Source organism: Plectrocnemia conspersa, unplaced genomic scaffold, assembly GCF_051122295.1.
Source record: "Plectrocnemia conspersa isolate PC_06_02 unplaced genomic scaffold, ASM5112229v1 ptg000011l, whole genome shotgun sequence".
Lineage (NCBI taxonomy): Eukaryota > Metazoa > Arthropoda > Insecta > Trichoptera > Polycentropodidae > Plectrocnemia > Plectrocnemia conspersa.
This window is the reverse complement of record NW_028277175.1, coordinates 3344287-3371772: the sequence shown is the minus strand read 5'-3', so window position 1 is coordinate 3371772 and position 27486 is coordinate 3344287. Positions and strand designations below refer to the sequence as shown.

Below are 27486 nucleotides of genomic sequence, written 5' to 3'. Positions count from 1 at the left end.
GAATAAATGCGTTAAAGCGGATACTGAAAGACAGTAAAATAAGATTTTTTTGTAAGTAAAAATCTGACACCATAATTATTGTTTTTTTTAATATTTTTCCACTTATACATCAGCTGGAATAAAATATATTTATTAATATACTAAATACAGAACCCTAAATAAAAATACATGAAGAGAACTTGCAGTGGAAAAATCAAAGCCTACACCTTCATTATTAAGATATATAATTTAAAAGTCGCGTTTTATTGTTAGAGACGCAAGATAAAATAAAGCTCCCCTGTATAAACGCGTTAAAGTGGATACTAGAAGCAGAGACATAATCACCCTAGCTGACATTTATGTTACGCTAAATGACGACAAATGAATAAGAAGAGTGGTGGAGAAGTCCCTATAGCTTTATAATTAGAATAGTGAAATACAGAAATATGTTTTATTGTAAAAAGCGGAAGATAATGTACAGCTGCTCCCTGAATAAATACGTTAAAGCGGATACTAAAAGACAGTAAAATCGGATTTTTTTTAAGTAGAAATCTGACACTATCATTTGTGTTTTTTTTAAATATCTTTTCACTGATACATCTGCTGGAATAGAATATATTTATCATTAAATTACATGTAGAATACCTTTATTATTAAGATAATAGATTTAAAGATCGTGTATAGTTGTGAGAAACGCAAGATAAAGTAAAGCTCCCCTGTATAAATGCGTTAAAACGGACACCGGGTGCAATCGCAGTAGAGGTTTGGTCTTAACCATAATATTACTAGATTCTAGTTAATAGTGTTTTTTGAATAATAATTTACTATTACGCTAAATGGAATAATGGACATGTAGCATTACATAAAAAATTCTAAATAATTTATTTAAATGTTTTTCTTTGCACTGCCCAAAAAACTAATGATTTGAGAATATTTTAAGTTAAGCGAACATTTTATTATATTTCTATGCCTGTACGTTGCATGCTTGCATTTTATTTTTACCTATTTAAACAATTTTTAACTTGGTTAGTAAATTACAAGACAATAAAGCAATGTTTTGAGTTTGTTCTCAACTTTTATTAAAGATTTATTATTTAACTTAAGTTCGTATTTATTATCAAATAAATACTTATAAAATTTAAATAGCTCAATTTATTATAAAAATTTATATTTTTATAAAATTATTTTAATGATACATTTTTTTATAAATATAATCCAAAATCAATGAATTGGGCAGACAAAGATGTAGTATTTCATTGGATGACTCCTTCCGAAATCGGTCACTTTTTTATTAAGCACACTGTATCTCTCCATAATGCCTTTACTATACACTCGACATCCAATACGCCCTATCGTTTGTCATTTTTTCACATTTTATCGCCCCTGGGTCCTATTCTCATTAGGCACAGTATTTTTTTTGGGTCGTGCTCTGAAATCGCGATCGTAATCTGGCTGATGTGACATTTGAGAATCTTTTATGGATTGAATCTATACAACCGTTTATGTTTGTATTGAGCGAAACAGATCAATCGGTAGTTTTTTTACGCACCCAATTTTACAGCAAGGTAACAATCTAACTGATAATTTTTACGGTTGCTAACCGACGTACATAACTTAAACTAAGAGATTGTGATCTAACCGATTGTATTTTTAGTTAAAAATTCTATTCAAGATCAACGACTTTAATAATTTTAATATTCGAAATTTTATAATAAATAAAACAACGAATATAATAAATTTTATTTCAAAGAGATACGCATTTTATAAATGAAAAATAAAAGTTTCTACAACTTATGAAGTGTCTTGACTTTAAATTTCTCCATTATCCTCTTAGTGCCACATTTATAAAATATTGTTAAAATTTTAAAATATATATTTCTACACATAATATTTAAAAGCTCATATTTCTGAGTGCGTAATTAAACTTTGTAAAACAAATTACCATACATTATGTATTTGCAAAACAAATCCTATTTAAATTTAACCCACACATGCGGTTACGTCCAAAAATATCTGTTTCTACTATTTTAACTAATAAAACTATTAAATAACTGTTTTATAATAATCACTACTTACAGACTTAATTTTATTTTATTAGTATTTTAATACTAATTATTTTTGCAGCATTAATTAAATATATTTTTTGTTTAGCGATACTTCAAAATTATATTAAAAAAAATTAAAGTACACTTTTTTGATAAGTAACAACGACTATCCTATATAAAAATCAGTAAATTTATAAATATCATTACTTCTCTATTCTACTGAGGTCAGATACTTTTAGACCTATCGGTCTGTACCTACATACAAATGTATAATATGAACGGAACTGGATGCGGTACAAAATGTCGATACAGCACTGACGATTGCGAAGCTATAATATTCTACGTATATGCGGTTCTGTGTGCAATAGCCGTTCGATATATAGATTTTGCAGGTGATCAGCGGTGTCTAAAAGTGGGTTCGCGAGCCAAAATTGGGGCCATAAAACGCGTCGGTGCATCCGATAAGCGAACACCTACAAATCACTGTCGGAAAAGGGCCGAATCATATCCGATGGAAAAAATTACTAAATAGATGAAAAAGCTATGCTATCTTTCAAGGGCAGATATTTATGTTTCATATTCGTATTATTATTTTTGATATTAATTTCTGTGGGTGTTAGTATTAAAGAAGCGTAAAGTAATATAATTAAATAAATACAAGTGGTGGATTAATGCTTTATAACTGAAGGAATAATATCGTTCGTGTTTGAAGTTTTTCTCAAGAATGGAAACTTTTTAAACTGAGCTTAAGTTATTTACTTACGTTGATATTTATAATTTAACAATTAAAATTTCATAATGTTGAAAATAATTATGCATACGCTTCTGCGTGATATTATTTTATATAGAAGATAATATTTAATACAATAAAATTTACTAATCAATCATAATAATCAGAAGATTTTGTATATATATATATATTTATATATAAAATATTAATTAAAAGTTCAAACACAATAATTATTACTTAAACTCGATTTTAAATAATTAAAAGTATTTTTTTCTTGTATTAATGAAAAAATTTTATAACAAGTTTATTTTTAGAAATTATTTTAGATTAGTAAATTTTTTTTGCAAAATATACGTATTTATTGTAAATTCATTGTAACATTATGGATGTTAGCCCAATGCATTACAACTGGTTAAGCAAAACTAATACCTACAAATAAATAGTGAGATACATATAATCTGCTTTCAATTTTATTATTTTAAAAGCAAATTTCATTTTACATATTTACTAAGATATTTCTCTGTGATATAAAAATATATTTAAGTTGTGCTTGTTACGCAAAAGGGCATTTTTATCGAAAAAGTAACAGTCAACAATATCATCTGGTTCTATTCTAAGAATAGGAAAAAGCAAAAGCACCTTTTTTATCTAAAAAAATGATATAAGAGCGAATGTAACGTATTTAGAATACAGTTTCAACAAAATATTTCATCTGATACTTCCACAAGTCAAAACTAGTACATTATTTCTGGTTTGAGACACAAAAAATAAGCTTAACTTGCACTAAATAGAGCTACGCTGAATACTGATTTAAATGCTAAGAAATTAACTACATTTTACTCTAAACCTTGTCTAGCTACAAAGTATAAAATTCAAGTTCCATGCCAATGTTTCATAATATACTTATCTCATATTTATACAATATGTATATCCATCTTATATTTCAGTATATACTGTTAAATATATGCTACCACACAAATCTACATACCTTGACCTTTATGAATTTCAAGTTTTAAATGTAAATTTAGAGAGCGGATGCATTAATACTGTTTCTACAAAGTCGGGACATTTTAGATGGAACGTTTACCCTTCAAACGTTCGACTTTTGAATAATTTAACATAGCTACTAACATATTTCAGAATCTTTTTATTTTTCAGGTTAGCAATTTGTTAATTTATATTGTTTACATTTCATCAAACAGCGCCTAACCGCTTAAAAAGCTTTCGTTTGATAACATTTTTAATAGCTTCTAGAGAGCAGCAAGATGAAAATTACATCTTGTTACCTGAGTGTTTCTAGTATGAATAATAATAGCGTTAATATAACGGGACGTTATACGGTCTTTTTTTTATGGCGTTATAAAAATATTATATATTGTAATAAATTAATTAGGGTTTATATATTAGATAGGTTTATATTAAAAATTACCTTCATAAATAATTCCTGAAATTAAGTCTGACAAAATACTTTAAACGTTGTTGTTTCAGGTTACAAAAATAACGTCACTGACAAACGAAATGACGACCTTTAAGGACACGATACACCAAGCCATAAGACCTTTAAGCTAAATAATTATAGGCTTTACCATAGGCCTTTTTGTCGTTTCAATAAGGTTGTCTTTAACGACTGAGATATTTATTTATCGCTAAAAACCCTTATAGTTTTGCTTCTTGGAACTTAGATCGATCAAATAATACGAATGTACATATATTTTATATAAAAATAAATTCGTATCGAAGGAGAAAAAGCAATAAAATGCGAATCTTTGTTCTCTTTACGTTCCGTTAAAATGAAAGGTTAAAACGATTTTTTCTTGCTAGAAACCTTAAGATCGTCTTCATTCAATATTATTATAATAGTATCTTTTATTGGTATTTTTCTCGTTTATATGAAAATTCGGTTGAAAATATGTATTGCAAATTTACAAAAATTGATTGAAAAATGTATTCATATTGTATCGGCTTAGCAATTGTATTTTTTTCCCTATTTTATACTTTGCTTATACAATTCAATGTTGTGAAATAAATTGTTTTTTGTATCTTTATGAAATTAATAAATTGAGAATTTATTTCATATATTTAATTTAAATTGTTCAATATAATATATAAATATATAATTATTTTATAAAATGAAAAATAAATATACATAGGTATGGTTCGCTAATTAAATATGTTTATCATATCTAAAAAATATTTATTTTTTAAATAAAAGTTTCTTTATGTTTTATCTACATTTAATACAGAAAATAAGAAAAACGTAACAATTTTATTCTAAATATGTGATAGGATAGTAGTTTTATTAAAAATATATTGAATGTATTAAGTTGTAGACGTCTTTTTTCAGTTGATAAAGACAAAAATTTTATTTTTTTCAATAAAATCTACTCACAAGATTTCAAGAATTTGTACATTAGTTATGCGTTAGTCTACAACTAAAAAAAATATGCTAGGCACATGGGTGCCGCATGAATCAATAGCAAACCAAAAAATCACCGCGTTTTCACATAACAATAAACATTCATTTTTCGATGGTACTGCAACGTATGACGATAAATATATAATTTTATTAAACAGAAAATAATCAGTACAACGTTAATACAAATATAAAGCGAAAAAGAATTTAAATAAACCAAAATAAAATTATTATAAATGTTGACAAAATCAGAACCACGCAGAACAGATTTAGAAGAGATTTTACAATAGAAGGGCGAACTACATAAAACAGTTAAAAAAATACATAAAAGCTTGACAAACGGGTGACGCATGTAATAAATGAAAATAAAAAATAAGAACCGCAATTTTTCGGATCAATTTTTAATAAAAAAACTATTTTTTAAGAACTAAACCCACCCATTTCTAAATCGTATTGTAACGTGTTTCAAAATTATTTTATTTACAAAGAGTGATCTGCGCAATAGTTGGACAAAAATAAAGATTTAAAGCATCTCACAGAATCACCATAATATAAAAATAGTAGTGACTGTTCAACAATTCGTAAGCTTGCACAAAATATGTGCTTTAATTATAAATATTTTATGTCACCTAGAACCGCTAAAGAAACAAAAAAAGCTTGACAAATAGGTGCCTCACAAGTCAAAATCCGAAAAATTTTAGAAGCGATTTTTTCGAGGTCACGCAGCTTCTGGAAACTTTTTTTAGATAATAATAACAATCCACTTTTCTATCAAATGCGACAAAATTGAGATTTTTCACCACAAAAATAAAAATTTGAAGCATCTTACAAAAACACAATCATTGAAAAATAATGGTGAGTAATTGTTTAATCAAAACCAAAGCTAATACAGAACACGGGTTCATATTCCAAATATGTAAGTCTACTTAGAACAACTAGAGAAAGCAAAAGAGCTTGAGAAATGGGTGCCGCACGAATTTATTAAAATTAAAAAATCATAATAGCAATTTTTCTGATTTAACGCAATTTTTTAAAAATCAAAACGATCTATTTTTCAATTGTATTGTTACGTAAGACTAATTTGAAAATTTTATAACAAATAGTTATTTCAGTAATGTTTGTATAAAAATAAGGATTCAAAGAACTTTACAAAAGCAAAATTATAAAATAAAAAGTGTCAGTGCCTGCTAGTTAAATCAGAACTCAAACAATCACGCGAGAGCTTAATAAGAATATTTGTGTTATTATTTTAAAAAAAATACAACTTAAAACAGCTAGGGAAATAAGAAAAGCTTTACAAATGGGTGCCACACAAACTAAATGAAAATCAGAAAAATCTTTATTGCGATTTATATGATTTTTTTAAATTTCTTTCAGACCACAAAAATGCTTCACTTCTCAATCACATTAATATTGCGATAAAATGCTTATCTTTCACTACACTAAAATACAATCTGCACAATGACTGTAAAAAAATTCAATACATCGAATTATATTTAAAAAAAATGAATTACTATTATTCATTCATGAATGAATAAGTACTACGCACAAAAATTAGGTATATTTTTCGAAGATGTTATACTACTTTAAAAAGCAAGAGAAATAAAAAGATGGCAAATGGGTGCCGCACGAAGGTTATTAATATCAGAAAAATCATATGGACTATAATTCTGATTTCACGTATGTTCTTAAAACTTATTTTACACAACAAAAACGATTTACTTCTTGATCCTACTATATCAAAAAGTGGTCTGCGCAATAGTTAGACAAAAACACAGACTCAAAGCATTTTACAAAATCACAATCATATAAAAATAATAATGGTGACTGTTAGTAAAACCAAAGCAACACACAACAATTTGAGAGCTTCCACAGAGTGTAAATTCATATTCAAAATAAGTTAAACTACTTAGAAAAACAAGAGAAAAATTTAAAAAACTTAACAAATGGGTACCGCACGAACAAAATAAACATAATATAAATCGTTATTGTGATTTTTATGATTTTACGCAATTTTTTTCCATGTTACAACACAACCAAAAATATCCATATCATGACTTTGTTGTAGCGTGCGTCAAAATTTAAAACCTTAACGATAACGGATTCACTTTTTTTTACAAAATAATACAAAAATAAAATAATGGCGACTTTCACTTTCACAGTTCACTTTTGTTGACCACGCATAATTCAATAGTTATGGACCACTATAAACTGTTTAAGAAATCCAAATATAAGCGTTAGTATTTCAAAGGTTTCGTTTAACTTAAAACAGTTATAGTAATTAAAAAAATATTAGTAATACAAAATGAGTGCCGCATGAACTAATGGAGAAAAAATCGCTGGTAAAAGTTTATCCTGCACTTCTTACACACAACAGAAACAATCTATTTTACTGTAACGTACGATAAAAAGCGTTTCTTTTACGACACTTTAAAAAGAAGATTAAGGGCCATATTATTTTACAAAATGAGAATTATAGTATACGCTCAACAAAACTTTTTTTTTAAATCAATGATAAACCTTTATAGCTATAAGTTCAAGTCAAGAAATTGACCAAATGCATTCAATGCATTAACAACAAAGTTGCTACTGAAAGTACATTTTTAATAATTTAATTTTAAAAATTTTTGGAATTGATAGAATTAATAAACGAGTCTTTTTTATAAAAAACTCATATTTGCATAAATTTTAATATAGTATATGCAATTTATAAAAATATTTCATATCAAATTATATTTACACATTTTAAATTTTAATAAGACATCTTTGATACGTGAAATATGAATTTTTATTTAATACAGCTCACAACTATATTTATTCTTATTTTTTGCAGTTTTATAAGACCTTATTTACTTATCTTATGAAGCGACTTTATACTTTAACATATGTAGATATATAAAAACAAATCTATATCTATACAATTCCAATCTACTAAATGTGAATCCTGTTTGATAAAATCTTTAGGCTTTCGCATCCTAAATATTTACGTACATTTCTGCACTAATTGAAAATCGTGACCCTTGTGGTTAATTGGAAATTCTCAGAGCCCAGGGCTAATCCTGTCTGGCATAAGCGGAACGCGAGCCGTCTGTTTAGAGCAGCTGACAATGACGTGACTTTATAACAATAACACGATGCCCGTGTCGGACTGAAAATAATCCATTAACATGTCTACGGGTTTAATAGTTAATTTTAATTCATACTTCACCACGTAGTTTGCATATTGTGTGTCTGCATGTCTACGTGATAGCTAATGGTGACAATAAATAAAGGGTTTAATTGTTAGATATTTTTATATAAAAAATATAAGCAATAAAATTTTTGACTTATTAATTTCTGCTTAGATATGATTCCATTGGGTCGCGTCGACGAGTATACTTGGAAATGCACTACTTAAAGTTCTGTTAAGTAAAATATATAATATCAAGATTTTATAGGAGTTTTGTTTTTAGGTGTCACATAATTACCAGCGCTTGAATTCTCGAGTATTGTTAGAGTATTACTTGGTTCTAAGCCAGGTACTCGCAGTTGGTGGTCGTTATAGTAAATATTTTTATATGTATTTTGTGATAGTTGTATAGGACTTACACATATATATTTAAACTAAATAGTAAAATATAAACACCATTCTCGGTTATTCTCAAACCCTTTTAATAAAAGTTTATTTCTTAATATTTCATTAAGAAGATTTTAGAAACTGTGGTTAAGCACATAAAAAATTAAAAATAAATTATAAATATACAATTTAAATTAAAACCTCAAAATACACTTTAAAAGGGTTAGCGGATTACCCACTTTAACCTTATATATAAATCTACTGGAGCGTTTTGTATATAAAAGCATCACAATAGGTTTTAAATATAAATTAAAAATAATAATTGTATCAAGCAAAATATTTATTCGAGTGCTTTTTATTATTTTTCATATTAAAAATAAATCTGAATCCATTCATTATAAACGATTTATTATTAAAAAGTATTAAAAATATTTTTTCATGCTATATTTGCGTATCACGCGAAGATTCATCTTGAAATTTATACCATACAATAAATCTAGTATATTCAATTTCGCAGAGCTCTTCGAAAAAAACCGCTTATAAAGCACTCGCTATACGTCCTTTAAAATTCTATATTTACCTGTGGATTCTAGATATAATATACAACTTGTAAAGATGTAATATCATGTACAAATATGAATCTAATCGAATTTCTGCAATCGATCAAACGTCTGAATAACAAATTAACCGAGAAGGGTGTTTAATTAAAATGCCACTGAAACCGACAGCTATTTTAGTTGATTGATTGTTTGGAAAGTTGTATTAGATATTGCTTACAAATATATGTTATTAAAATATATTGTAAAGCAATAAACAGTTTTAATCAAATACAATAAATCATGTATTGTTATTGGTAAAAAAAATTTAGATAGTTATAAACATCAAGTACCTTATTTTATTTTGTTTTATTGCAGTCTTTTATCATTAAAAGTCAACAAAAAAGAAGCAAATCATGAAAGGAATATGAATTTTAGATTTGGCGAAGGTACTGTTAGTCAGAGAACTATAAGGCGATAGTTCAAAACATTTAAACTAGCATATTAATCTTAAAAATGAATTAAAAATTACATTAAAGATAAAGAAATCATGTTGAAGCTAATTAATTTTCCTACTCGCAGTAGATTTATGGGTTTTTTTGCAACCGTTACACAGCATCCAGGTGCCATTAAAAAGGTATAAAAATGGATTCTGCACAAATTGACCGAAAAGAATCAGTGCGTATTTAAGTCTTTCAAGAAACAATTGGGAGTCCAGTGGATATTCTCCATCTGCTGTTGATAAAAAAGATTGTTAAAGTAATCCACAGACATTTATTTACCTACTCACAACAGACCTAAAGGTTTCTCTTGTAAACTGTTTTACAACATTTAGATACCATTAAAAAGGTATCAAAATTGGACTAATGAGAACCGCTCGAATTGAGCAAAAAGGAAAAGCTACACCTTTTTTAATTATGTTCTTTATTAGTTATCACAAACAATTGTGAATTATTATAAAAAATAATCATTACCTGTGATAAAAAATAGATTCTTTATAATAACAAGACAATATTAGGACAATGATTAGGCAACAAAGAAGTGTAATAACATGCACTAAAACCAAGTATGCAAATTGTGGTACCTTAATAATAAAAAAAATAATTGTAGTAAAATTTACGCCACGAATAGAAAATTAACCATAAAACAAGTTTGTTGAACAATTTCACTAAATGGTAATATAAAACCTTATGCTTTACTAACTACTGTTGAATTATAGAATTATTAGTAACATTTTTGCCTCATTCCTTATATTCGCCTGACCTTTCTCTTACATATTATTTAATTTTTAAACATTAATATTTTTTTTATAAAAAAAAGGAAATTCGACAATCAGAAAAATGTTATGTTTGCCTTTGACAGCTTTACAACATTGAAAAATAAAGATTTTTATAAACAATGAATTTATTTAATGTTAAATTAAAGATAATATAACATTTTTGGTGAAAGAACATATTTTTTATTGTAAAATATAAGTTAACAAAAATGTGGCGTTTTATATCTCACTAAAATAATTTAAAATTTAATATAAAACAAGCTAAATTTATTGTTTTTTTAATTATGTTTTTATTTAATTATTTATTGAAATATTACGAGCGTAAGATTTATACGTTACAATGAAGTAAATCAGTGATATTTGTAAATCAGGAAAATTTATTCATTTTAATATAAGCTATTTATTATTATAGCTAACAATCAATTTATGACCTAACGCAATTTTATTTTAATTATTTATCATGATATTTATATGAGAGATAAGGAAAATCTAAGAACACCAAATCTGTAATAATTCGAATTAAAACTACATAATTTTCTCAAGAAACATGATAATCATCTTTTTTTAGCTGTAAACAAAAACTTAGTATAGATTTAAATATCAACTATATTATAATATAATATGCAACGAAAAAAGTTATAGTTTACTTTAATAAATAACTAGTTTTTAATTTAACATTTTTTGTTAAATTGCGTCGTTATTTTAGATTTACGATAAGTTATAATGCGTTATAAAATAAAATAGCTATTTAAAATTATAAAAGCCATAGAAACATGTACTGGGATGATGCTTATATAATTTAGGTGTACACCATAAATATTTTATAATGTCTTAAATGTTCAACTAAATACTTATTGTTTATTTCAATTCCATCGTGACGCATTAGGACAAGCTAAATATAATGGTCAGATTTGTAAAAAATTAAAATGAAAAATATATTGTCGCAAATTTAAGTGTATTAAAGTATATAATTTTGATAAGATTTTTCAAATCATATATTTTTTAACTGTTTACAAAAACTTACTATAACATAATATGCAACAAAAAAATTACAGTTTACTTTAAGAAGTAACTAGTTTTGTATAAAAAATATAAGAATATTTTATATCTTTTTTAAAAAGGCTAGAAATATTCAATATATATTAAAAATAATTTTGATAATAAATTATATATAATATTTATATTTATATTATCTATTTAATTAAAAAATAAAATTATTTCTTAATATTTTATTCGATTGAAAGTTTCTTGAATCATTATACATCATCTTACTTATAAATTTTCGGACATATTATTTTGTATTACAACTTTAATTAGATAAACTTTAATTTGACTGAGAGCTAAAATTTTAAATTGTTCTATATATCATTATAAGATTTTTCAATTAAATTACTATTGGTGAAAAAAACATAAATAAACGGGAGAAGAATTTAAAAAAAAACTCATAATGTATTTAAATGGATTTTAACTATTTTTTTACTATTACTTGTATGAGTCCATAACTATTTTTGTTAAAATGCGTCAATATTTTAGACTCACGATAAGTTTTAATGCGTAATAAAATAAATTGAAAAAGCTCTTTAAAATACTTAATTATTTAAGACATAGAAACATATATTTAGGATGGTGCTTATCTAATTTTGGTGTGCACCATAATACTTTTTATTTTTTTAGATGTTCAACTCAATATATATATTTTGTTTTATGTCAATCTTGACGCATTGGGACAACCTGTCAAGTCATGATGGTCAAATTTGTAAAAAAAATTAAATGAAAAATATATTTTCTCAAATTTATGTGAATCGCTTTGTCTTTAAAAATATTTCTTAAAAAAACAAAAATATTTACAAGATCTTATCAGCGTTTTATGTCCATCGTGACGCATTGGGACAATCTGTCAAGTCATAATGGTCAGATTTGTAATAAAATTAAAATGAAAAATATATTTTCTCGAATTTATGTGAATCGCTTTGTCTGTAAAATGATTTTTTAAAGACACAAAAATATTTATAATACTTTATCAGTGATTTATGTCCATCGTGATGCATTGGGACCACCTGTCAAGTCATGATGGTCATGTTTGTAAAAAAATTGCAATGATAAATAAATTTTCTTAAATTTATGAGAATCGCTTTGTGTGTAAGAATATTTTTGAAGGTAACAAAAATATGTAAAAGACCTTATCAGGTTATTAAGAACAGCTATAGTTACTATATAAATGTTTATAAGCCTTTAGATACACTATGTAATAGAAAAACAGTAAAAAACACTATGGAATGGGGTAAAATCGATGGAGCCATCTACAGGTAATGCAACAGTTGATACGCGACCCTTTGCTTGAAAAACGTGCATATTTTGCATTTAATATAATTAAACGTTCATTTTAATTATATTTATTTTATTTTATACCTAAATTCATTACATGCAATTAAAATAATTGCGCAGTATTGAAAATAAATGCTCTAAAAATATCATTTATTCTATGATATTTTTCCTACATATTTATATTTTATTTTACATATTTATTAAAATAGTAATAAATACAGTAGCTTTAATAAAAAAATCTTATAAATATAATGATACTTTTTGATCCAAAAGTAATGATTTAAAATTAAATTAAATAAAAATTTCAAAAATAAAAAAATGTTTTTCAGTCAAAGAAAAACGATTTAAATAAAATATTTTTTTTCATGATTGAAAGTCGTAATAAATGTTAAAAAATATTAATGCTTTATATAAAATTGTGTTTGTATGTGTATGTGTTTGTATTTCACATCCTCACGTATTTTCACAATGAAATGCAGTTTTTCTTAGACTTTTCCGCCGTCCAACTGTTGCATGCAGTGGGAGTGCGCGTCACGAAAAACCGCCGATTTTCACCAATTTTCCGATCGATTCCACCGACGATTCTGCGATTGAATAAGCGGTATGCAATTTACCGACAATTTTTATTGTGCTAACAGACCGTTAGACGACAAAGTGCTCGGGAAATGTTCGCAGAATGGTAGTGGCCGAAGGACTAACGAACGTTCGGGATTTCCTCGAGAGTTTTTCCCGCGCGGTTCGGCTACGCTCGTGAGCTTTCGTAGCGCAGTCGATAATGCAGATTCCTACCGTTCCAGCTCGGGCTACGATGCTAAATATAGCCTACAGCCTGAAATTGCGTGGGCAAAGGACATGTTGCAGACGAGCTATTGCGACTCCCTTGATTTAGTGTTTGTTTTGGTGCAGCGCTAAGGGACGTTTGTAAATACAAAATATCAATTGGAACATTTGTATTTAGAGTCTGAAAGTAAAAATCAACTACTTTAGCTAGACGTTATCCTTGATTATATTTTTGTATGCAATTTCCGGTGCAAGAGAAAAATCAATTTACTTCGCTGTATTTTATGAAATAGATTTCCTATTCTGTCTGTATTAAATCTATATATAACTATTTTTTTTAATGTATTTTATAGTTTTAAGGATTTTGCAATAAGAGCGATAGAAAAATTAATATAAATATGAACTAGTGGTGACTGTTATGAGAATGGGTAATTTTTGATATAAAAGAGTTATATAAATACATACATATGTATATTTAAATATTATGAGAGATAAGGGCATGCTGACCGTATGCTCTTATCTCTCACTCACTCTCGTCACTTAACACGCGAGCAATTAAGAGGGGAAAGTATCTCACCACCCGCGCCTGGTACATATGTATATACGTACATACAAATATTGAGAAGGCCTTTGACAAAGTTTACGATGAGTAATTATTAAAAAAAAAAAAATCCCAGTTTATCAGTTATTTGAGATAGCAACTGATGGTCGAACGAGTATTTTACCCATTCGGAAGATAATTAAGGATCGAACCTGACCCTTTTGCTTTTCACGTTTTTTTATTACCGACATAAATATGGCAATTAAAAATTTTAATTTTCTTGGCTTAGGAAAATCAAAAATTACAAGCAAAATAAAATTAAAAGAAGCATGGCAATTTATTCAGAAAATAGCAGCGGCTCGAAAAAACAATTTGAAAGTACAGTATAAATTTCTTTTTCTTAGTTCGGGATTTTATTTATTCGTTCAATTTTCCTGATTGTATAGTTATTAATTTTATAGTGATTTCACATGTATTTAATATTAAATAAAATTAAATATTATAAAAATGTATTTAAAAGGTGAGCTGCTTTATATTTATTGTGATAATGCACACTCAAGAAACTAAAATTTATATTCAATTAATCAAGAAGTAATAATTTAAAGTTAATATTGCTATTTTAAGAACGATGTTTGCGAAAACATTGTTTTAAAAATACCAATATTCTTAACTACAATTAAAAATATTTAGAAATATCAGAATAATATTTTAATAACAAAATGGATCTAAAATAAATAAATTATAAAATTAAGAGCTTAAACCCCATAACCTTATTCTTCTTCTTTTTAAAAGATTGTTTATTTGATTGAATAAAATATTAAATAACGCAAACACTTTTCTTATATAATAAAGAAATTTATTTACTAATTAATTCTTAATTACTTCAATGCAAAAAAAAAATAGTTCAGATATGTTAATAATACTTCCCTTAAAATGATAAAACAGAAGCGCAAATATATTTTATAAAACTAATAAGCATTAGGAACGTATTCGATAAAAGGTCACAAGCATCGCACATATTGGTTTGCGTATATTTTTAATATTATATATATTTAAACTTTTGTGTTTTTCCTACTTTTACTGTAAAATTTGTTTATATCTAGTCTGTGTATAAATTGAATCTGTTAAAATGATGTTTTATAGTTCATAAAGCAAAGAATCTTAGAGCTAAGATAATTGCCTGAATTCCAAGTTTTCCAAGAGATTACTTGCAAGAAATCTCTCGTCATTTAAAATCCGTAATCGAACTTGTATTTTTCAATAAAAGTCGATATTTATTTTTATACTTTGACATACATAACAATAACTATCATATTAAATACAAGTATAGTCGCTTTTTATTTTTATATATAATTCAATAATTATCAAGCTAACGAAATATTACTAAATAAATATATATATTAATCACAAAATTTAATAACATCAAAATAACATTAAATAAATTTTAAATTTTAGAAAATTCGGGATTCATAAAGTGTCTGAATAGTCTCAAAGTAAAAAAATGCAAAAAATAGATTTGCTTAGATATATATAGAAATATATATTTATGTATTGTAAAATTTAGATGTGAAATAAAAGGCATTATAATGCAATACAAAAGGATAAGGACAATTATCACCTATAAGTAAGTAGTGAGACACCTGACTAAATTAGTATTTAAAAAAATACATAAATAAAAGGTGTCACTAATTGTTTTGGCTTAGATATTTTTATTTATTACTGATAAAAGTTGTATAGAACATATTTTATTTATATTTATGGTATATAAATGTATAAAAACACACTTAGATTATTATTTTATAAAATATAACATAACATATTGGACGGGCTTAAGCACTCTGTTTTTAGAAAATACAATATTTTTTTAGTAGTACAAATATTTACAATGGTAAATTTCAAAGTGTTTTTATACGTATATGTCCAGTCATGATAAACTATTCACTACAAACGAAAACAGTGACACAGTAAATTAACTAGGGTATGAATTAAAATTTAGTAGTTTTCCAGTTTCTAGCTTCGAAAAAAAGATTGTTATATTGAACTTAAGAAACTATTGTTTTTTGTATTTATATTATATATTATATAATAAATACGATCTAACTTTCCTATGTAAATTTTGGTATATTTTTTTTGATAAACAATATGCATGTTATATAATTGTTAGCACTTATAGCATGAAAAATAAACTTGCTTTAAATACTTCATCTCAATTATTATATATTATGTGAGATTATGAAACTGATCTCATGTGATCGATTGAAATTGTATTTATAATAATCACTAATTCCGATCTCCCAGACACAATACATAATAATATACTCTATGAGTTCATGTGGTTTTTGAACTCATGACCTTCAATTTGACAAGCAAATCTCAACACATTGCCGTTATATTTATAATTATTTTTCTAAAAAATATATGTTTACACGATAAAATAAAAAAGCTACCACATGTAAACAGAAAAAAATTACACTCGATAAAATCAAGAAAGGTTTTATCTTATCCACCTTATTATCTAGACCTTGCTTCTTTCGACTAGAATTTATTTCGATCGATACAACACTTCCTAGACAAAATAAATTAAAATGCAGACGATCTAAAAGGGAAGCAAACGGAATATATTGTATCAAAGCTTTAAACAGCATGTTAACGAGATTCAAAAATTGCTCAAAGAGTCGGAGAAAATTATACCTTTAGATGAAAAATATATTTTCAATCAGTAAAATAAAAAACATTGTTTATTGACATTTATTACAGGAATACCTGATTATTTGAATAAACATAATATTTTCCTATAAACGAAAGAATTCCGAAAGAGTTCTTGGGATAGCGTTTTGTATCCCATCGCGGTTTTTTAGGAGCGTTGATTTTTAATTCACGGAGTTCAGGGTATCTATGCTATTTAATATTTATTTTTATATGTTTCGACTATTGTAACTAGAGTCTCCAATTACTCTAACCATCAACTACTCGAGTATCGAATATTAAAATTTTAAAATACTCGAGTACTCGAGTACTTTCGAGTATTTACCAAATGTACCAAAATAGCTATTATTCAAATTCGTGCACATATAAATAAATAAATAAAATACTTAGTATGTTAATTTTTACAATTATTTTAACTTTTAATATAATAATTTTAACTTACTTTTTAAAAACAATAATGCAAAAAGTGTCTCGAATTTAATATTACTGCAAACCTTTGGTTTTATTATTCCCGTTATGAAAAAAACCCTTTCCGTTGCTGTTGATGTTGGTCTTATTGTCATTAACGCGTTGGATAAGGCTTCTAATTTATATCTGTTCGCTTTTTATAGATATAAAATTTTTTGAACTCTCTTTTTATGTTCTCTTCTTTCATTCCCTTCTCTGCTTTTCTCTTATTTCCTTCGACTATTGACAAAATAGCATTTTGTAATTCTTCTTGAATAGATTTTTTTTCTTAACAATATACAATATTCTACTCCTTCTGATTAATGCGAAGAATTTAAATATATATCCTTCGAAGATGTATTTGGGTGAATCCCTTTCACTCTAGAGCTAAACGGTTCGCAAAGAACTGACTTTACTTTAAATGCCTTTAAAACACATAATTGTTTTGATTTATATTTTAAGCTGAGGGATCAGTATAAACAATTTACAACACTTTACGCTACAACTGCATAGTCGTAAAACCTAAAATTTTTTTTTGTTGATATTTCATATTGTTCATTGGCATAAATTAGATAAGTCGGGACTGTCAAACAGAAAACACAAAAGAAATTTCTCCGTCGTACCCACTAACATAGCCGACGACCGGAACTATGAAACTATGGAGCTCAGAAAAAATTATACCTGATAGTAACCGCTCTAACTCGGGACTTCGGGCATAAACGCCAAATAAAAGCAAGACGTTAACCTTTACCGGACCGAGTTAAAGTTATTTTTGTTTCTGAAATATTTCAAAATTTTTTAATTTCGAGTATTAATCGAGTAATTTTCAAAATACTCGATTATCAAGTACTTGAAAAATAGACAAAAATACTCGAGTATCGAGTACTCGATTACTCGAATTGGAGACTCTAATTGTAACGCATCAGGGTACCATATTTATTTACAATTATCTTGTTTTAAATAAATTAATTAGAAATGTCTATTTAATGTTTTAACGTGAATTTTTTCTTCCACACTTTCTAATATTATTATCAAATGAGCTACATTTTGTTAACAGCTGTATTTTTATGCTAAGAGGTACTTCTAAGTAGCTAACAATTAATTTTAAAATATTCACAAGGTAAGTAATTTAAGTCACCCAGAATTATTTTTTTTTATACTGTTTTTCAAGATGATAAATTTTATTCCAAGTTGTTATACAATTACTACAATATATAGATATAAATATTATGTATTTTTATTTCAATACATATTAACAAAAAAGCAATATATTAATATGATATATTTAAAGTATCTTTGTCGCAAAATTGAATTATTTTATATCGACATTTCCAGCTTTTAGTTAATTATAAAACACATTATTTTATAAGAGCATCAAATATTTATGTACAACATAACTTATAATTGAAAAATTTTATATTATTATATATATTATATATCTAAGTAATTAACTAATAAAAGAATATATTAATATTAAGCTATTAAAAATCGAACCTTATCAAATAATTAATCTGACACGAAAATATAACTGTATTTAATTTACTATTTCTTCGAATCTTTGAATATATATTTTCAAGCATAATATAAAATATAGTATACGCACTTAGTAATCTTACATACGTATACCATATTTACATAAAACACAAGTATGTTTGGGTCGTAAGTAGCGTAAAGCCTTAAAAAATATGCCCACATCTAAACATTGGACTACAACTTAACTTTTACCTGCCCTTTTACTGGCATTGTAAAAGTTTGGCAGAAAAAATACATTTCGCTCGTTAAACATACTTCAAACCATTTCCAAGTTCTTAATACAAAAATTCATTCCAGTCTCACCGCTTTAATTTTAATGACTAAACTTAACTATGTACACTTTAGGCTCGTTTTTAAAACGTGCAGTATATATGTATGTAAGTTGAATGATCGACTTTTTGATGAAAAAAAAAATTCACACCAAAGTAAATATGGCGGAGTATAATTAAGTTTACATTGCACGTTAATGGATCCTGCTAAGGGCGGCGATAATTTACGCCTGACCTTTTAGAACGAACACCTATCGTCAAGAATCCACAAGAAAAATGTTTGTAATGGAAGGCTTTACGAGCTTTTGCCCGACAGGAAGTCTTTTTTCTACCAAAAACTCGTCGGAAAGTCGACAGCTTCTAATTACATTGTTAGGCTGCGTAATGTGCGTGTTAAAAAAGTACTGATGTACTATAATTTTACACAAACAACCTTACTTAAATATTAAAGGCATGCATTAGTCTCAAAGCACCACAATCAATTATTTATAAAGTTGCTATGAATCAATAAGAACTCATGGTAAAACATGAAAATTATATTGAAAGTTATCACATATCTCTCTTGTCTGTTCATCTGTTTATTTAAATGCCCTAATAAAATCCTATAATTAAAACCTTATAAATATTACATATAATTTAAATCGCGGTATTTTAAATATTTTAATCTGAACAAATCACAACTTTATAATTATGATATTTAAACATTAAAACGAAACGTAGTTCATTTTAAATTTAGACATACAATAAGTTTTAATTTAATTAAAAATAAAAAGTTTCACTCACCTTTTAATTTAAAACTTCGGTTAAAAAGCTGCACTCGATCGGATCGCAAAGTAATTTGAACTGATATTCTTCCAACACGTAATCGAAATGCTTCACCCAGTATCTGAAATGGGTCGACTCATTTTTGCGTAAAATCCCAAATCGCAATATATGCAATTCCAAACAATCAGCGGTTTTCAATCATCCAATTTCCGCCAGTACGATCATCGTTCCAATTCGCAGCTTTTCATACTTCAACTCTAGATTGTTTAACTTTTATGGTCGCCAAATGCGACGAAAGCCTCTCTCATATTTTTCATCACAATTTTAAATCATTCCGAAAGGTCAAAGTTGTTTGTTTTTCAATCTCAAGGCAAAGTAACCTGTAACAAAATAAATACAAAATTAATTAATATTTAAACTTTTAATGATGTTTTATTTTTTATATGAGCTTAAAGCTTCAATTATTCACATGCTGAATAAAATGACACACATATATGAATGAATATGAGAGCTTTTGTGCTTAATTGAATGTATAAATTATTCAACGAGAAACTAAGCCATAATGAAGCTATGGATTGATTCGCTTTTGTACCTTATATAATTAATTAAAGGTATAATCTTTCAAGTAAGCTATTGCTTCTAATTATAATCTGTATAATAAATTGCTCTAATTACTTAAAATCCTTATTATTTTATATCACTAAAGTATAATGTATTTCAGCTTAAATAAATATAATACACAAATTTAATTTAATGGTTTTCTTTGATCTGATAATTACTAATGTAATTACTTTACTTAGCGATCGTAGAAATGATAATATTGTAGTAAAGTAGTTTAGTTAATGTAATGGATTTGTGCCTAATGGTTTGAATATATGTTATGTAATCGAAAACATATGTCTATTTATTTACATATTTTTATATAAAACAAATAGACCTGCGTACTTTCAAATTCACGAAGAATATATTACTTTAGAAATCCCTAATAAATTTCAATCAAACCCATGCGGACTTTGTAAAACCTGAAACCTTTTTCGGTTCTATGGAAACCGCTCTTTTTGTAATTTAATTATGTTTTATATCATTTATAAAGTACTTTTATTTATTTTAAATATATTTTTAAACTAAATATATCGCAGCTTAAAATGTTGAAATCGATTGCAAAATCTAATTTAAATTTAAATACTTATAGCTATGCTTACTATTTATTTATTATATTAGTATACATACATATTTTCTAAAAATTAGATTATAATTTCATAATAATATTTTGTTAAATAAAACTTAAAGTAAAACTATGTCTTAAATTCGAATTTGTATGCGTGAGATGTTTTTGTTTCGTGACGTTTATCGGTTAAAAGCGGGAGACGAGGACGGATTTTTTTTTATACTGTGATATTAAAATCAAAATTCTGCTTTACTACATCAACACACCGATTTTTGAACCAAATCAAAGTCGAAAAACACACAACTGTATTTATTATGAATTTTTATGTAAAAATATTTTGCTTAGAAACTGACAAGGCCATAAAAAACTGTAATTTTTTAAATTATACTGGTAGAAATAAATATATGTTTATCTGTTAAAATTGACTATAGTATAGCCCTATCTAGATTAGGCTATTTAATAACTTATTTTTGTTACTCAAAGTTTTTTATTAAAGATTTATTTTAGTGACCCACATAGTAAGTGTTATTAGATTTATACAAAGCATAATATATTTATGAATGTACATATATATGAATAAATATTTAATTTAAATATTAAATTAAAGAAAACTGTCGTGCCTTAAAACAAGCTGTACAAGATTTTCTAAGAGTGTCGTACAATAAGTATATTTGTGTCCCTCAGATTAATAGAACATCGGAGTATAATATCCGCACCGATGTCCATTAACGGTAATCATTAATAATTCAAAAGAAAAGTTTACTAAAACTGCTAGATTTTACTTACACAAAAAAAGGTATTAAACTATTACACACGCCAAAAAGTCTGATAATATAAATGAATTAATTAAGTATTTACCTTAACAAAAAATAAAGTCACGCAATTAAATCTAAAATAATGCAACTATAAAATCTGTGGCGGCCAAAATAATATCAAAACATTGACTTAGATAATAACCCCAATATCAGAGATCGAAAAAAGATATAGGAACAAGAAAATGCGCGATATGCAATCCCTCTTTTTCTCTTTAGGTAAGTAATGTATTGAAATTCGTGAAAAATATAATCATATATTGTAAATACCCTTTAATTAAACAAACATTTTAGAGAGAAATAATTTTAAAGAATTTTACAGTTACGTAAAAATCTCGAATAAGTCAGTTAGCCAGCCTGATTCTGGTTTTGAAATTTGTTTGAAAATCGCTGCTATTAAAAACATAAAAATATTAGAGAACTAAATAAAGGAGTGGGAAACGTTTTTAAATGATTCAAAATAACTACTATTTACATAATAGATTTTAGTAATAACTCGGTTTAACTAAGTTTGTTAGACAGTTTAATTTTTTATCTTAAAAATTTATTTTTCTTTTAAAAAATAATTTAAAATATTTAAAAGTTTTATTTATTTTAACATTAAACTGTTTCAAAAATAGTTCCCATAAATATTTCGGCTAAGTTCGTTTTTCTTATTACAAAGCGGACTTGATAAATTAAAAAAAAAACATATAGGTAAAGCGAAAAAAAATGTAAACCTAACAAAAACATATAAAGTACTGATTAGATTTTAGTATTATTTATATTACTTATTAGACTATTATTTGCTTATAACATAAATGTGTTAACTGATCCTTTGATGCGCAATATATGTAGATACATTACAACAAATGTTTATTGAAGTATAAAAGAGCTTTTATATGAATTTCAAATGAAAAAATAGCTTTCAATATTACAAATTATATATGTACATACATATACATTTATTACAATAAATATAAAACCATCACAATAGAATTGTGTAGCTAGCAGTCGAAATACATCTCAAACAACAATAGAAAACGAAATTTTAAGAACCTTAAGTCTCATTGAATCCTCTCAAATATCATTTTTTTCGCGTCCATTGTGTTCATCTACCCATTCCTAAATCTAAATTGAAAGTTTTCTTCGATGCTACTTATACTACAATGTTAAATGTATATTGTATGGGCTTTAATATAAATTAAGAAGGCACAGTATTAACTTTTACTAGCAGATATAGAGAGAAAACCCTTTGGGTAAGCTTCGCACGGAAATTGTCCTCTCCCCGGGGATTGCGCTGTTGATGACAAGAAGTTCCGTTAATATTTCAAAGGGCCCGACAATTACCTACGAAAATACACACAATCGTAATTAGCTCGTTTATTCGGTCCGGTTGGGAGACGGCCTTTATTTATTGCTCAAGATTCCAGGTGGGTTAGAAAACAATGCAGGAATCTGCTATCTAAATGTATTTAAAGCGTTATATGAGCCCTAATATATGATAGTGGTCTAAGTCAAGAATTCGAGAAAAATTAGTTTAATAATTATTTCATGGCATACTGTTTAAAATTAATTTAATATCATGCAAAATATAACTTTATTTTTACAATAATATGGTTGAAATGTATATATGGGATAAGACTATAGCTTCAAGAGGTTTACAAGAAGTCGCCTAGGGTATTTTTTAGCATTGTGAAAATGAGACTACCTGAATAAAACAACGATTCTTGTTCAGGCCAAAATCGTGACATCAGAATGGCACTAACATGGTTGAAAAAAGTTTAATCTTCTAATATTAATATTAATATTGCAGATCACAAATGTTTAATATCGGGACATTCGTTTTTTTTCAAATGATCGTGATTTCAGCTTGATAGAAACAAGACTAAAAAAACGAATTACTTATACATCTCTGAACATTATTGTGAGTTAATAGTACAATGTAGTTAAAATTCTTAATTTTCTGGTAAATAATGATGCAAAAGAATTTTGTTTCGACCAAAGAGTACAATAACAAGAAGAATAAAAAATACCGCTTTTGGCAAAAAATACAAAGATATTGTGTTGTGTAATAAAATTTATTTTTTCAATTCAAACGCAAACCTTTAAATATATCGAAAGGGAAGAAACATAACTTAGTCCACTATTTTAATTATAAGCTCATATTTAAAATTTAAAAAGGAAATACAATATATATTAACAATTATATTTAAACAATTAAAAATAGCATATACGAATATTTTATTAAAAAAAGTCGTGCCATAAATTGATAATGATATCAATAAAACCATTATTAACAGATAATTGGCAATTATTAAAAAAAAATAGATAATTCAGTAACAGCACTTACTATAAAACAATTGGAACTTTTAAAAGAAAAAATCTAATTGCAAAAAAATACTAGATCATATATACAAAATTATTATTTGGGGATCATAATGAAGCCATAAAAAGAAGAATAAACTTGAAAAATTAAATTAGATTAAGGAGATTTAGTCCTGATAAAGAAGCTGAGATTTTCGTCATAATGTCATATACACAATTTACTGATGTTTCTCGTGTGATTTGCCTCTCTGCGGCTTACCGCCTATCTCTGTATGATCATCTCTTGTCTCGAATCGATATGCCTATTCGTTACTCTTGATTTGAGACGTGTCGGACGAATCACAGACGTGGATTTTGGTAGGCACATTGCATTGCTTGATGATCCAACCAGCATAATATATTCACTCTCTGAAGTAAAATATAAAAAAATTGTTTATACAAGTAGTAGATAAAAATATCTGTCTTAATGCAGGTAATAGCATTGTCTATCGCGCATTCTTCACGCACAAAATGGTGGTTTTTACAGTGCTTGCGAGTATTTTACGGGACGCATGCATTTTATAGACGCCCGGGTGGTCTATAAAATCTTTTGATTATTTGAGTATTCCTTTTTATTGTTAGGCCTTTTGTCTGGAAAGTTAAATAATTAATTTTATAATATTTTAAATACCTTAGATTTAACAGTGCAGCTAGTCATACTCCCCACAATGTGATTAAAAATTTCTTTCAACCATTAAACAGAGAAAAATAAAGTACCTCGGACCAGGAGCTTCTTTATCCATCAAAAAATTATCTTATGAACGTGGATAATAGCCGAAGTGTTTCGTGCAGCAATGGATCGGAAGATATATCTGTAACTAAGCAACAAGGTGGTTGTCAACGTTATGCCACTAGAAACAAATAAATGTTAAGTCAAAATAACAGTCAAAATTTTTCTATTGTTTGAATTACGTGTCATATTCTCACTGAATACAATTTTTACCAGGTCAGTCATTTTTTATTTTAAAATGTTGGTTTGATATTTTACTGCATCGATATTTTACTTGCCCTAAAATGTAACAGCAGATAAATTAATATGGCTGTATTAAAATCATACATAAAGGCTTTCCATTCTATTTGACAGTTTTACTTCTGCGGCTACATAAAATGTCTTCGAGGTCAACTTCTCTGGACTTATTATATATAAATAGCTCTCCAAGGATTTTGCCTCCATAAATTAACCGATGTTTAATAAAAATGTTTTCCGACTAATCGTGTGACCCTTTTGACAATATTTGCCCGTGCCACATAAAACCTCTAATTGATTAGGCGAAAATGTAGCAACTCTTATATTATATTTATTTATTTATTGTAAATAAACAGCTGTAATAATGTGTAACGACAATATTACAAGCAACATCTAACAGTTAAAATGTATTTTACCAGTATATTTTAGCATTTATCTAAACTGCTTTTCAATAAAAATTTTACTGCGGAAATTATTCCTACAAATTCTTAATAATTTATAATAAATAAATGATTTTCTGTTTTACACACTAAATAAAACTATATTTTTTTTACTACTCAAAGTGTGATTAGCAATAAAAGTAGAATTAAAAATAAACAGCGAGGTTATAATAAAACTTTAATCATAATATTAGTAGAAGTGCAGATAGGCATAATTTTATAATAAAATTTTATTATGTTGCAGTGATGTAATTCTCACCAAAGACCACATAAATTATGCTATATTGCTAATTAAAAAATTAAAGAGAGAGGGAGAGAAATATTATAATTATTATTAATCAAAAAAATTATATCTATACTTTACTGCATGTTTATAACGCAAAAATGTTCATTATTTAATATAATTCAGGGATGTTCTAACTTATTTTATTAAAATAAATGTGATTGCCTGTTATATTGAGCACTACATTTATAGAATAATGTAGATAGCGCTATAAGGCGGTTAAAATGGCAGATATTGAAGGCGAAGAGTCTTCCCTGGCGTTACAGGTTGTATTATTGTCATCTCTGATTTCAGTATTGAAGCTGGTATTGTCCTGATTGCATGTGTCGATACGGTCTCTTGGCTCGTTTTTAATTAGCAATTCTCATCCCTGCTGTTGGGATTTCAGGGTGTCTCTTTGTTGTCTTACCGCGTTTTACCTTTCATCGCTCCTTGGACACACCCACGAAATGTGTTCACGGCTTAAAATAAAATCGGTTTTGCCAACAAAAGAGTATTAATAGAATAGTATTGTCGACAAGTTAACTGTATATTATTTTTATTAAATAAATTCACATAACAACAACGAATATGTAACAAATTAATTGAGTGTAATTAATATTTTACGCGTGTTGCTTATTAATACGCGTGTATTGATTAAATATTTGATATAAATATGGAGCGATTTAAATAAATTGAGGTAAATTTTTGGAGAGCTCGTCCATCATATTCGCTGATCCTGCTTAGGATCTGCACCCATTGGCGCCCATACGCAAAATAGGATGTATTTTCTACCTAGCGCACATCCTTTCCGAACAAAGAGTATTTTTTCACCAGTACCTAAGAGTGATTAATGTCTCCTAACGGATGTATGATATATTTCGTACAATATTTATAATCATTACCGCAATTGTTTATAATCTTGAAATCTCTCTTCTATTGTTGTGTGAAATACTGTTTGTGACATTACATTTGAGACGTGAAAATTCTCTTTTCGTTTGTTCGAAATAATCGAAATAACAATTTGTGCATGTGGTTTAATTTTCCACAGTATTAAATCATATTTACATAAAAACTAAACCAATCTTAAGAGCACCAAAAATAAATTTGACAAAAAGCTTGGATTATGGTATTTAAGATTAAAAAGTTTATTTTTAAGTTTTTTTAAATATATTTTTACTAAAAAAGTATTAATCCTTAAGGAATTTCTTATGTAGCAGTTACGATCTGTTGTGATAATACTGGTTAGAGAGAGTTTTGTCGAATCGCAGATGAAGATATTTGCGGGTCAATTGCGTCGCTTCTTTAATACACCTACTAAATGATTTCACGCTATAATATAAAAACAGGTCAGATTGCCACCCCAGCGATCAATAACCGAAAGGTAAAATACCAGTAGTATTAATCGCAGGGTAGAACGTGTGGAATCCACCAATTGACAACCACTATTTCAAAATACCATACTTATATTATTCTTGAGACGAAGTGATTAAACCGTCTCCCATATCTAGTTGACCCTTCTCTGACGCGCAGATGTACTAATTAAGTGCGACCAAGAATTAGGTGAGCACGCGAAAACAGAGCGATAAA

The 27486-nt window shown here is 26.9% G+C and overlaps 1 protein-coding gene across 6 annotated transcripts in view; it reads right to left on the bottom strand.

Annotated features, from left to right (window-relative positions):
- Syt7 (Synaptotagmin 7) overlaps nt 1-27486 on the bottom strand; it is a 589787-nt gene that overhangs the window by 411408 nt on the left and 150893 nt on the right. For all 6 annotated transcript variants that reach the window (XM_088198058.1, XM_088198052.1, XM_088198055.1 and 3 more), the window contains one exon: nt 19920-20281. The gene's annotated coding sequence lies outside the window, so the exon portion shown is untranslated. The remainder of the gene's footprint in view (nt 1-19919; nt 20282-27486) is intronic.